Source organism: Numida meleagris, chromosome 3 (genome assembly GCF_002078875.1).
Source record: "Numida meleagris isolate 19003 breed g44 Domestic line chromosome 3, NumMel1.0, whole genome shotgun sequence".
Lineage (NCBI taxonomy): Eukaryota > Metazoa > Chordata > Aves > Galliformes > Numididae > Numida > Numida meleagris.
Window position 1 is genome coordinate 22,823,911 of NC_034411.1, and position 14,460 is coordinate 22,838,370.

General features: G+C 44.1%; 1 protein-coding gene across 3 annotated transcripts in view; it reads right to left on the reverse strand.

Annotated features, from left to right (window-relative positions):
• Nucleotides 1-14,445, reverse strand: part of TRERF1 (transcriptional regulating factor 1) — a 100,462-nt gene extending 86,017 nt beyond the window's left edge. For 2 of the 3 annotated variants that reach the window (XM_021389425.1, XM_021389421.1), the window contains exon 1: nucleotides 14,184-14,445. The gene's annotated coding sequence lies outside the window, so the exon portion shown is untranslated. Of the gene's footprint in view, nucleotides 1-13,885; nucleotides 14,089-14,183 lie in introns of those variants that run through there. The other variant, XM_021389422.1, reaches the window with a different exon arrangement.

Sequence of the window (14,460 nt, forward strand, 5' to 3'; positions counted from 1 at the left end):
GTCCCGCGCCAGACAGCTTGTCAGGATACTGCCCTGCTGACCCAAATTCTGCAACTATCTCTTCCTCTGTAAGCGTCACCAAGCGCATTTGCGGTCAAGCTGTGAGATCACAGCTCCTCCTGCATCCAAGCTAAGAAACATAGTGCAGTAGCAGATTGAGAAGTTACTGCTCATGTGCACGGATGGGAGCGGAACAAACCCATAACTTACTGTTAGTTTTCTGACACAGAGAGCTACAGTGTGGCTCACGTGATCCAATTTTCAGTTACCAACATTTTGGTAAGGATAAGCAGAACAGCTGATGCCACAACCTGGATTTCTTACATAAGGAAGAACACGGAGGACAACAACAAAAAAAAAGGAAACACAACAGAAAGCCAGCAACAAAATCTAAACCTAGTAAGTACAATCATTGATATTTTGCAGTAGTTCATCTTTATTCTATTTGGACTGTCTCTCCTTAGTCCAATTTATTTTTTAAACCTGGATCGATTCACTCTACTTATATGCGACTAGATTAATAAGATTCCTTGCACACATGACTATACAATTTAGATTTTAGAATTTAGAATTCTTTGCAGGACCTTGCAAACTGTTGGGTGCTTTATTTTAGAAACAAGAACAACAACAAAAAAAACCAAAAAACTCAACATCTGCCATTTCCATATGTGCTTTTTATTTTACTAGTTCTTTACCAGAAATGAAAACAACAACAACAAAACAAGAAGGCTACCCCAAAAATAATGTTAGAGGCATTACGTCTTCTCTGATACTTTGAAATATAGTAATTCTGAACTGCTGGGGTCCTGTTATACCTGGCTATAATCCCCAACTGAAATGCAAAAGGAATGGCAGTTCAGAGAGCTATTCATTGGGATATGGAGATGGTATGAAATAAGTACATGGGATACTGGAGGATTCTTGTCATGAAATGCCCCAAAATAATTTTCAGTGGACACAGTCGTAGTCACTCTGGACTCAGAACACTGCAAGTCTCTCCCCATCTTCTCAGTAGTTGCTCTTCTTCAGAGAAGAAGAATAAAGGTTAAAAAAAAAAATGCTATCCAGACAGCTCAGGATGCTCAGCACTACGTACAGGGAAAGGTGGGGTCAGAGATTGGGAAACTACCAACCTACACGTTCTGAGTCTCCCACCAGACCGTACCACCAAGCAGCAGTGCAGTGCATGCCCAACGCAGTTCCTGTGGTCCAGTGCAGACATCAGAGGGATGGTGCCTCTTCCCAGATTCAGCCAAGCCAGATACATAGACCCTAAACCAGGATTAGTGACTTCTCCTCAAAAGTCACATCTCTGAACATCTCTGACATTGAACAGCGAAGCCGAAGAACCAGCACTGCTAATAGCCATGCTGCTGCCCTGAGAGGAACATGAACTTCAGGGGCCAGAATTTTCAACCCAACCTTTTTGCTAGCACTGAAGTCATGCAGTTCTTTTTCCCCATTAAAAGTCTAATTTAAAAATACCACTCTGTCTCAGCTCACAGACACCTGCTACTGACAATTATCAGAGAACATATGTAAGAGAAAAGAACAGCATATGGCCATACAGCTAACTATGTTGATGAAGAGCTCCTCTCAAGCTCTAGAAGGGACACATGATTTCACTAGGTTTTTCTGAGAGGCTACCACCACAATGTGTGTGAGCACCCGCTGCTCCAACACGCACGCAGAGCAATGCCAACACGCGACCCACATTTATCTCTGGGCCATGACTGGGCACAACCCTTTGGATGCGTGTGCACTCCTGCTCTCTGTGGGCATTCCCTGCATTGCCCCCTTCAGTACATTCCAGAAGATTATGACAGAAGAGCAGAGTCAGGAAAGCATCAAAAAATACAAGGTGTGTGAATGGGAGTCTGTAACTTTTGCATGCCAAGTCTGTTCCAAAACTGTTCATGCAAGTTGTTGCTGAATGTGGCCTGAAGGCCTCCTTGCCCTCCTCTCATAACCAAAGAAACACAAGAATAGAAGACAAATCTCCAAGTCCATTGTGGCAATGGATGGTTTTGTTATGACTTTTTTTTTTAAACAGTAATTAGAATCAGTCCTTTCCTCAGTCCTACACCTCCCCAAATAGTAAAAAATTATGCTGCGTATAGAATGCTGTGCCTGGAAATTTAGAAACACAAGAGCCTGGATGATCATTATCACTTTGCTTTGTTTCTGTACGTATTTGGTACCACCATCATCATCATACACTGTCTGCTGCATGTCATCACCTGAATTCAACATCGCATTTCTCTCCTTTCTCTTCTGAATGTGTTTATTTTTCCTCTGGGAAGTGACTTACTTAAAAATGGCCTTATAATTAACAAAGGCAGCAATCAACTTTCCAAAATGCCAACTTAGATTTGATTCCCGTTTCCCACCTTCCAGCCCCTCAAACTACTGTAGGAAGACCCCACCCCTCTGTTTCACACCATTAGGGTTGCCTGAACCCCAGCAGGACTGTACTAGCTCTGCTGCATGTATTGTTGCCGTAAGGCTTTCTCTAAGTCAAGCTCGGCGTTGCATATGGAACACATAGGTAACACCTAACATCTGCAGTCCCAAAATCTCACCCATCTTGCAAGGGGCTCCTTCCTGCAGGGCCTTCCTGCTCTCCTGGAGTGAGCATCTCCAAGAAGCCAGCTCGCTGTCCCTCACGTACTTAATGCTGTGACAGCGATCCCACAAACTGTGCGCTGCTGGAGGGTCACCACACCCAGTCAGCCGCACAGAAATGAAGTAAATTGTACTCCCATTGATTTCAAAAGGCTTTAGATCAGATCTTTATTTCTCACATGTCATCATACAAAGATGCAGTTATGGCTCTTGAATTGAGATGAAGTTATCAGAGTGCCACAGGTTGAGGGAAAGACTCAGCATTGAGCCAGCACTCAGTTAACAAGCCAGCAGGGAGGAGAAAAAAGCCTGAATGCTGTAGCATGGCTGACATAAGCTGTGATGTCATTTCCACACAAAGGCTGGTAAAATAAAAAATAAGATCTTTTTTCAGATCCAAGCTACAGAGATATGTAAATCATCTGGCCTCCATTTCAAATAAACGGTGCGAGATAACCCACAACTTAATAACTCTTCCAGACTTCATTCCTGCTCTTCAGAGGGCTTCCAAACCACTGCAGGATCAGATCCTCTGGAGAGCAGGAGCCAAGCCACTTGCACGGGCACGCAGCTTCACTGCAGTCCCACCCAGCAGTGCCAACATCGTCTGGTTCTCACTCTTCAAAATGATGTTTGATTGTTGGTTTGTTTTTTTTTTTTCTTTTGGGAGGAAGTAATTTTAAACAAACTATAAAAAAAAAATCTTGCTGTAACAACTATAAAGCAATTTTGGTAAAATCATAGCTGAAATTAACATTTCTCCAAGGACAGATTAAACTAGCCAACCAAAACAGGTTGGGATCAGAGAGAGAAAGAGCATCTAAGAATTAGAAAAAATACCCAGCTAAATTAAGAAAAAATATATTTCCACCAAATAGACTAGAAGCCACCCACAAAGCTACTGCATTTGAGTAACTCAGAAAAGAGTGCACAAGAATTTCACCTTTTAAAATATTTTTTATTTTTTTTATATTACCTTCTTTTTTAAAATAGTAAAATCACTTTCCCCACCTCCCCTCCCAAAAGTAACTCTTTGAATACAAACTTTGCCTTAAGTGCTTTGCATACCTATTATGCCAGTAAATAATTTCAGAACTTGAGAACATTTATGAGAAAATTCAACCTGGAGGGTAATTTTCCTGAAGTTTCTGCTTGGCAAATGAAAACAGTGTTTTTTACAGATGAATATCCTTCCCTGTAATTGTTTTTCTGTTACCATCATGTAAATTGGTATTTCAGACAAATGCAGCTTGAAAACTACCTAATGAAAAAAAAAAAAAAGCAAGAAAATCAAACCAACCTGCACAGGACAGGGCAGAACAGAACTAATAACATGTACGCACAGGTTTCTATATTTAAAAAAAAAAAAAAAAAAAAAAAAGTTGTTGCATAATTTATTTGCTTTCCTACTACTTTCACAGATTAAGAAAGATAGCAACACTATGAGATAACTAAAAGATCTCTTTTGCCTTTAGCTCAGTAATTCACAAGACTTTAGGTTTTGTCTTTTCTTCTTGCTGTTGTTTGATGGGAAAATACTGTGGAAATAACATTTACCTGAATTCCCAGCCTACAAAGCTCGCTTACGGCAGCTTGATACAGCCGCTTGTCCACCAAGCGCCATAAAGAAAGACTTACAGTAAGTGGTGACTAATCTCCACAGCACATACTGTATGTGTATCACTGACTCAGCTTGAAAGTTTGTTCATTCACTCGAACGCTGCTTCTTCCATCCCCTTCGCTCTGATCTGCAGACAGCCCTGACATCTGGCTCCACTTCATTCAAGGAGACATTCTTATTGCCTTAATAGGCAATGGGTGCAGGTACAAAATGTCCTGCTACAGAACAAGACTGACCTAAAAACAAGGTGCATGCCCACACAACAGCAGAGAAGCCAACCAACCAACCAAAAAAGATCCCATATTCGCTATGAGCACAAAACTTTGAGACCCGTAAGGAAGGAGGCAGCAAAAGAAATCCCCAGTTCCCACTTTTGGCTAACAGTTTGGCAACCCGGTTGTGCAAAGCATGTGAGAAAGAACAAGTTTAAGTGATCTGGCCTGCTGGTAGCAAAAGCAGCAGCCAACAACACAGGCAGAATTGCGCAGACAGCTAGAATGGCCATGTATGACTTCAGATTTGATGGAAGCTAAAATAAGATGCCCTGTTCGTTTGTTCTCTTTTTTCATTCCTCACAATTTACATAATTAGCGGTACGGATTTTCCAGAAATAACCTGAAAGTAAAAGTTCCACCTGAAAAAAACTGTGCTAAGTATAGTGTGGGGCTTAAATTCAAGGATTTTCTTCACATCGTTGAAGCACATCATCTGCTTTGTAATTACAACCCTTCAACTAGAAAAATATACTTATTACAGTGTAAAATAACTACAGCTAAGAGCTGCCTTAATACACTGACCCAATCTTGCACCTTCTTTCAAACTGTCACACAAGTAGTTCAACTGACTACAGTATGAAGAGACATTGCTACAGATGACTAAAAATTGTAAAACGTGGCCCAATACAAAGCACACTTAATCCAACGGAAGCTTCTCCATCAACCAGCTTTATGCAGCAATCTACATGCCACTTCCACAAAGTCTGTGTCGCAGCCTTATGAGTTTTGGACCAGCGCCTACTGGCTGAGAGCTGGTCTTTAAAACCAGATGAGCCTATGTTATTTTAATGAACCTCTACTTTAACTAACTATCAGTTAGTTAGCCTAGGGATCATATGCTAACAGGCTTGAAGCAAGAAAGTATCGTTCCCTTCATAAATTATTGTAATTCTGCAGCACTAGGCTACCATGTATAACTGCACACTCAATATTCAGACTAAAATTTCTTCTGAAAGTTGGAAATCTTGGAAATAATAGTCTGATAGAGCTTTATTTTATCACCCCTGCTCATATCTGGCAGAATCTCACTATGCAGGCAGCCCCAGTTAGCTTACCATATATGCTTTTCATTAACAAAACAGCACTTAACCCAGTGTCTTTTTTCTGTGCACCTCCCTTCTCAGGTGTATTATTTCTTTAAATCTAAAGCCATTTTTAACTTCAAAGACTAATTTTTACTATGAGCAAAATGAAGGGTAAAATTCATCCTCTGCAATGCATTTTTGGTTTTTGAGCGTACAAGTGGAGAAGCCTTTTTTCATTTTACCTGCAAGGCATATTCTCTTATTCATGCTTTTTCATTATAATAGCAGCAACTTTAGAAAAGTATTAAAGTTCATTATAATCCAGCTCTTTCAAAACTTCACAGTCCTGAAAAAAAAAAATCACTTTTCTTCAGGTAAATTTTTCTTCTCATTTTCTGCTTTTATCAAACACACACGTAGGCAGGAGCAATACATTTTTATCTTGATCCGTGCAGCTCAGGTACCAGTTTACTCAGCTGACAGAATAGAACAAGCCTAGATGATGAAAAAATTCAGAGGATTTCTGTCTATCACCTCCACTGAGAAGTCTCTTCTAGTCTTGAAAACACGCAGCATCAATGAAAAAAAGGAGAAGCTACCTGCCTGCACCTCTGCAAACATTCTGGCTTAGAAGAATTACTGCCATCTTAAATGAAGATATGTCCCTACTGTACTCATAAAATCTGGTTTCAACATAGTTATGAATATGAATCTCACTTTTTCATACTTAAATTGCCTGCTAATTCAGCAACCTCCCTCCCTCCTCTCTGTAACTGATGCTTTGCCATGCACACTTACAGAAGCAGGTGTGGATGTTTTACAGGGCATTCCCGCAGAAGAAGACTGCAAGGCAATGACTGCTTCACTGCCTACGTTCAAAGACACCTAATAAAGCAGATAGCTGGCTCCAATAACCCATCCTATCTTGGCGTGACTGGGATGGTGAGGATTCTTCTGGACAGAGGAAAGAATGCCACTGCTGCTGCCCAAATGCATACAAAAATACTGCATCTTGCCCTGCTTGGAATACTCCTGCTGGGTTGTGTTGCGAAAGAAAGAACTTAAATAGCTTTACTCAGTCCTTTTATATCAAGCATCCTTGTTGAGCATCTCACCACTAAATCATGTCAATATCTGAGACGGTTTTCTGCCCTATTTTTGCCAGCAACTCATTAGAATATCACTGCAAGTACTTGTTTATTATCACTGCTGTGATGCTGAATTCACATTTTTACACTGATCAATAAAAACTAAGACAACACACTACACACCCAGCCCACACATGAAGAAAACTCATTTAACAAGGAGATCAAAGTTTTATACCATCTATTGCTGTAAAGTCACAACCAACCTGTTGGTTTTGCCAGTTATCTTTGAAGAATGATTGGAAATGAACGAAAAGGTAATTCTGGAAGCACATACTGAAATTGCAGATATAAAATAGAGATAGGAGGACACATGCAAATAACCACGTGGGAGACCTTTGCTTGAATTCAAATTGCACGGCAGCCCAAAAAGACGGCTGAAGTATCAACACTCCTGAAAAGACTCCGTGTAGGTGATCATTAAATATTTCTTTTGTTCCATCAAAATTCATAGGGTTAGCAACTGGAGTGCTCCCACCCACTCCCTTTCAGTACCTCAGGGGCATGAGCAGCAACCAAACCACTGCACTCAAAGCTGAGCTACTCGTAACGTAAACTTGTGGTTCGGGGGACTACAACCTCTCGCGTTCAGCAGACACAGCTTTGGTAACTGCCACAGAGTTTATCTGAAGTTCCACAGCAACCCAAGAGCTATTGCAAGCAGCTACTTTCAGCCTCCAGAGAGAGCACAAGGTGTGATGCTCTTGCTGCTGATATAAGTGCACATCAACCGAAAGACAACCACCCCTCTCCTATGCTCAGGATGAAACAAAATGAGAGGCAGCCAAAAGGAAGCAATAGGGAAGATATTTAAGGAACTCTATCTACATCTCAGAGCTTTGGTGGCCTGAATTTTCGGGAAAAGAAAACTCAGCTATATAGGGTCTTCTACATACTAATCATTGTGGCAGACGTGAATCACATGAAGAATGGCCAGCATTCTCGTTTTATTTAATACCCCACTGCTGTTGTTAACACTTCAAATCTTAAGATCTAGTAACTAGGAAATCTGCATGTGAAAAAAAGTGATACTATTTACTATCAAGCTGATTTTCTGGTACAAACAGGCTCTTCCACCAGGACATCCTCTCTGTTCCCAGAAGGAGTCCACTGGGCAGCAGCAGCAGACACAGACAGCCTAGCAGGTGAAAGGGCCTCCTGACATGGCTAGGAGTTACGGACTCCTGCCAAACAACCCCACTTACCTGTTCCTGCATCATGCATTACTATACTGTCCAAAAGAACATAAAGTCTTTAGTCTCTGATCAAAGTGAGTAGTAATAGCATCTTATCTTATACCTTCAAACTTTCACAAATCTATAATGCAGTATCTCCAAATCTGCTGGACTATGAAATTGTATTCAAAATTAAAGTATATAGAGGAAAAAAAAAGTATTACAGCATATGAATAATACAGTTCCTTCTTACAGATTAATTACATTCAATTCTGCATGCATAGCATAGGACTATTTCAACTCACGCAAAGCTCCAAGAGCATTAATTTCATCAGAACTCCCTTAAGAACATCGTATTGCAAGAGTGCCTATCTGCATTTGTGCCACAGGACAGCAGTGTTTACCCCACTGATTGCTTCAAAGCTATGTGCCAGGACTGTACTGTGTGTTCTGTTAAGAAAATGAAAGAACTTACTATTTAGGTCAAGTGTAAGATTAAGAGAGAGGAAAAAAAAAAGGCTTGTTAATATAGCTGTAATTGGCATAGCCCTCCAAATGTAAATAGAGATCCTTCCAAGAAAAGGCATTTCTAGTTTAGATTTGGCATGTGAAACATGATGATACTGGGAAAAATACTGTTCTGCTAATACAACTGGAGATCAGACAGGATTCTTACCCATCCAGAACGGTTGCAAAACCCCTTGATCCTCTAACACGCACTATTTTATCAGTAGAGTTTTTGGATTTAATGGGAGAATGTATTCAAGGCCATTTCTAAACCCATTAGTATTAGGTTTCTTCTTTTAAATAAAAAGTCACATACAGACTTCGCTCCTATCCTCCCCACACCCCCTAAACACCCATACACTAAAATATATATAAATAAAGGAAATGAAACTTCCCCATCAATGAAAATAGTGTACATGGGGGAGAGTGGAGAAAAAAGACAAAAATGGGTCTGTAAAGCATCTTTGTATGGTCAGCTAAGAATCAACTTTTAAGATAGAGAACTTCAGCCATGACCAAATTTTAAATGTAATAGTCACTTACTTCACAGGTTTCAGTAAGGTTTGTTCATCACAGATTGGTGCTGAAGGAGTTATTTAGGATTTAAAGTTCACTCAAAGAAAAAGTACTTGGTGTAGGCTCTGTATCTCAAATGGACTCTGTTATCCTTGAAAAGACCTTGTGACAGGGTGAACGAAAAAATCTACCTTTTAAAACAGTGCAGCTAATAATTCAATATTTAACCTATATATGTTCTGCTGGTGCAATTCTTTCCCAATCCATGTTTTTGCAGTCTTAATACCACTCTAAGGTTAGCTGGAGTTTTTAGTATCTGAGTCAAAGCTTTTCCTCATTACTGAACAAAGATTTTTGACAAACAACAAAATAACAACAAAATATATAAAAAAAGAGCATCTGCAACAATCCTGCTTTGCTATAAATCCAACTAAGTCTAAATGTGAAAGAAAAAATAAAAAGGGAAAACAAAACCTTGCAGCGCAGCACTTCAAGGACATATCACAATGCAGTCTCTATCAAAAATCTTACAATGAGTACTTGACGAGAGGAGGGAGGGGAAAGGCAGCAACCATTTTCTTGCTGGACTAAAAAGACTTGAGAAAATTTGTGATAAGGCCCAGGATGGCTGCTGTGCAAAGGTCTCAGCGGTGGAGTAGGGAAACTTGGTATGTGGGGCTATGTACATGGAAAGTAAACTGACCAGCAGATGGAAAGCTGAAGATCAGAGATTTGAATGAAATTCTAACAAATTTTGAACTGTAAATTGGAGAAAGACAAGCCTCCTTCCCCTCAACACCCACATCCCCCCCCCCCAAAAAAAAAAAAAACTGCTACCTTTTGAGTTTACATCATATCAGCACCTTTGGTCTTTCCAGAGCAAATCATCAGTCACTATGAAAACTTAGGTGGGCTGTTTGTGTGAGACATGTCACCCTTTGTTACAGAGTAAGCTGAAACCACAAGACTCATTTCACTCAGAACCTCAAAATACACCCAACACTACAGAGCTCACCCAGAATGTTGCAAGACCCCCACTGCAACCTCTAAAAAGCATACCCCATTACAGGGTAATGTAGCATCCATTAAAAATGTGCTGTGAGTCCCCCAAATTACCATCTTCTTGAGGAGAAAGTAACACAGACTGGGTGCTTGCCTTATGGTTTCAGAGGCAGCAGGCTGTATCACAGAATGAGAAAATCACAGAATGGTTTGGGTTGGAGAGGACTTCAAAGCCTACCCAGCCTCAATCCCAGACATGGGCAGGGCTGCCTGCCCCCCGACACCCCACACCCCCAGCTCAGGCTGCCCAGGGTCCCATCCAACCTGGCCTTGAGTGCCTCCAGGGAAAGGGCACCACAGCTTCTCTGGGCAGATTGTAGCCTGAACGCATTTTCCAGCTTTTCCCCACAAACATCGATGCCACCCTTTTCTCAGCAGAATTCTCTGAAAGGGAGCACTAGAGGAAATCAGGGAAACAGCACAGGATTTGGGTTGATTCTTCTGACTGATACTATGGGCCCATGTTGTAAGGGCAAGCTGTTCCCCAGAACTGGGCCTGCACTGGTGGGGCCTAGAGAACCCAGCATGGTGGTGCCCGAGCCCTCTGCTTCCAGCAGGCCTACACCGCCTGGATGCTGCTGGGGACCCTGCAGCAACACAGCCGTGCAACAGGGACAGAAAATGCACACCTGCCCTAAACAACCAGCATGAAGAAGGGCTGACAGACATCCTCCTGGCTGGACTCTACAGAGAGAGATGAGCATGGAGACTGTGCAAGGTCTGTGCTCAGCACCTTGAGGCTTAAGGAGAAAGGCTAACCCAAACTCTGCAAGGTAACACCACGCACGAACACGCACTACTGAGAAGTTGGAGCCACGCATCTCTGCAACCTGTCTGTTTGCAAGCAAAAAGTTAAAAATAAATAAGTAACCAAAATAGATGAAACTTAGGCCACTGTCCTTTGAGCCGTGCTCAGACACACTCTTTGAAGGAAGAGTGTCTTTCTTAAAATATATTTGAATGTGCTATTTTTGTCTTTATCTTAGAAGGCCTGATTTCCCCTTACAGCCCTGCAATTGATGACAGTAATAAGCTTCTCAGAGCCAGACAAGTCAGAGAGGTTTTATACCTTCGTATGTGGCAAGCCATACAGAGTTTGCTGCCTTCGTTTTTTTAGTGCCAAACGTAGCTCCCCACCCCACGACACTGACAGGCACAGCAATCCAGCTGCTCGCTGCCACTGCTGGTGCTGCTCAACTTGCATAAGCACACAAGCGCCTGGAGGCCAAGACCAGGCAGAACTAATGTCTGTGCTTGTAGATGTGGCTATCTCCATCGCAGAGGTGTGGGAGAGGCAAAAGGATCCCTCTGATTTTAGAGGCAGAAAAATATGCCAATCTGATCACAATTTTTCACTGGAAGCTATACAGTATCAAAAAAGGCCTAAGAAGGGAAACAAATTTTTCCCCCATCACCAATTACTTTGCATCTACCAAACACCAGTTTTTTTTGTTGTTGTTGTTTTTTAAGTATTTCTAAGGAAGCTGAAATGAAACTGCCTTATCTCGCAAGTTGCTATGACACATCATAAAGAGATGCAGCCTTCCAGCACCAGAATCTCACAATGACACTACAGATCCCAGGGCCACTCTCCCTCAGCTCACCACTGTCCTTACAGAACTGGGAAAGGGGAGGAAGGTCCTCCCCAAGCAACTTCCTTAGAGACATATATTCCCTGCTAGATGGGAACAAAGCAAAAATTACTATAAGAGTTTAAAACATTCACAGCAGAATATTATCTCACTGCTTTAGGAAACCTGTAGTCCTTTACATGACTGTTTTTTTAACGCTCTTCTCACACTTGTTACCAGATGCTAAATTGCAATCTCAGTTTACAACAGCAAACCTCCCTATATCTGTGGAAATGGGCCGAAGAAGCATGCACAATGGAATTCTAAGCTTAAAACCTAGGAAGTCCCTCTTCCTACCCAGCCCTGTTGAGTGCTCCCCAAAAGCAAGGCAACTTGAAAGAAGGACTTGCTCTATGGTCCTAAACCCAAATCAGAGGCACGTGATCAGCAGAGGCCAACACCACAAAGTGGGTATCACATGGAGATTTTCTTCAACCTCCAAATGTGACGTGAGTCAGTGTTAGATAGGGAGGTTCCTTACACTATGCTTACTCATAGGACCCTACCTGGCCCCACTGTGTCCAGGGCAGGGCATGCATCAATGGCAGGGCTGCTGAGTGCCGCCCTTATCACTGTATCTACAAGCTGAGCCCACACTCTGTTCCCAGGCTGGCTTCCACAGTGAAGTCTGCGTGATTTGTTTTGCCATTCATGTTGAATTACTCGTATTTGAGCTTTTATGGCTTTTTAGATGTGCTGGTTTGACTGCCACCCTCATAATGCTGCCAGCCCTTTGCTGGAGTCTTCCAACTTCAGAAACTTGATCTACTTGTCAGCTGCAATGTAAAGGATCACAAAATCATTTATTTGCAACAAAACCTTGGAGTGCAGCATGTAGGAGCCTTTCCTTTTTCCAAAGTACATGAGATTATTAGCTACAGAAGAAAAATGCACATGACATGTCTTCTTATGAAAAAATCACTTATCTAAATTCTAACTAAACGGTCAATTTGGCATGACCTTGTTTGACAAATTACAAAGCCACAGGTTAACTTCCATACTATATACGCATATGTGGAGTGTTGATGAAGCAGCACTTGGGATGTTAAAATTCCAACCTCAGATAAGGCTCAGAAAAGCAGGTAACAGCGAATCGCAGTATATCCTGAGTTGAAAGGGATCCACAAGGATCACTGAATCCAACTTCTGGCTCCACACAGCACCACCCAAAAATCAGACCCCACGTCTGAGAACGTACCAGGGAACATCCTGCCACGTCCCCACAGCGAGTGACAAAGTGAAATGGGCATTTCTAGGGAAACATTGTATTATGAGGAATGCAGCGGTGACAGCACACCTTTCGGCCAAGGAAGGAGGCAGTCCCAGCGTGGTGCCCGCAGGCCAGCCGGGATGCAGGGCAGCAGGAGCAGTGGTGCAAGGCCCAGGCTGGCCTGGAGGGCTCTCTGCAGCACATACAGCAGAGTTACGGCTGTCAGATATAAAACTTCACCCTTGTGATTACCTGCTTAACATGCAATTAACTGCTTTGCAGCGTTTTCCATAAATAGTTCAGCTATGGGTCATTGTACCTATTTCATTGCTATTAGATTGGTCTGTAAAAACCTATGAACATCACTGGTGCTGGTCACGGTCAGCACGGCTGTGCCGGGACATGACAAGAGGTCATGGGTGAGCACATCGGCACCACCAAGTTTCACACCCTAGCTATTCCAGGCTGGGCTGCAGGCACGAAACTGATCTGAGGAGCCGGCAGAGGATGAGTAGGCATTATCCACTTACTGACTGGTGAACTGCCAGTTCATTTCACTTGCAAATCATCCCTCCGGTACTTAAGCATCTGGCTGGCAGCTTTTGGTCATTACCCCGTACTGTGACAGCACACAAAACCCAGCCCTCCTTACACTCCAGCAGTTTCCCATTCTAGGGGGAGAGCAGAAGTCATTCCCCATTCCTGCGCGGCACCTCCGCACCCTGACCCGTCGGATGCCGCCACCGCGCGCGGGGACACGCGTGGGTCCCCCCGGCGTCGCGGGGACACGCACACCCCGCCCAGCCCCGCGCCTTGACAACTTCCTCGCGGCCGCCCCGCGCCTCCCTCCCTCCCGCCGCCCCGCGCGGCTCTACCGCCGGCCCCGCCCGGAGCAGCCCGCCGCAGCAGGCAGGTAGGGGCCGGGCAGCCCCCGCCGCGGCCCCGCGGGGAGGAGGAGGATGAGGCGGCTGCGGGCAGGGCCTCAGCGCTGAGGACCGAAAGTGAGCTGCAAACTTTTTTTTTTTTTTTTCGTAAATTTTACAAGCGAAGCCCCAGCTCATGCAAAAATGAAACTTGCGAAGCGCTGCCCTACCTGGCGCCAAGTCTGCAACAAGTGCACGGGGGCCGGCACGAGGGGCTGTGATTTTTCTCTCTTTTGGGCGCTGCGCGAGCGACGGCGCTATTAATTGATCACCGCTCTGCCCGGGGCCGGGTCCTACTTTACTTACAGCGCAGCCCGTAAACAAATATCGCTCCGCCAGGAAACGCAACTCCCCCGGCCCGCACGGCCCGGCCCGGCCCGGCCCCGCCGCCAGCACCCGCCCCGGCCCCCGCCCGCCCGGCACATGGCGGTCCGCGCCCCGCGGGGAGGCTGCGGAGCGGGCGCTTACCTCCGGCACGGCCTCCCGCGGCGGCTCCGGCCGCGCCGCCCTTCCCTCGCCCGTGATGCACGAAATCCCGCTGTCAGCAAATCGCTGTCAAATTATTTTCTCGCAAAAGAGCGAGGAGAGGAGGAAAAAAAAAAAAAAAAGCAGAAGCACAAGGGGGAGGAGGCAGCTGGAGGCGACGGGATCCCTCCGCCGCGATGGGTCTGGCCCTGGGTAGCGAAGCAGGAAGTAAGGTGTCGGCGGCGCCGCGGCCGCGGCCGCCCGGCCCCGCGGCGGGGCG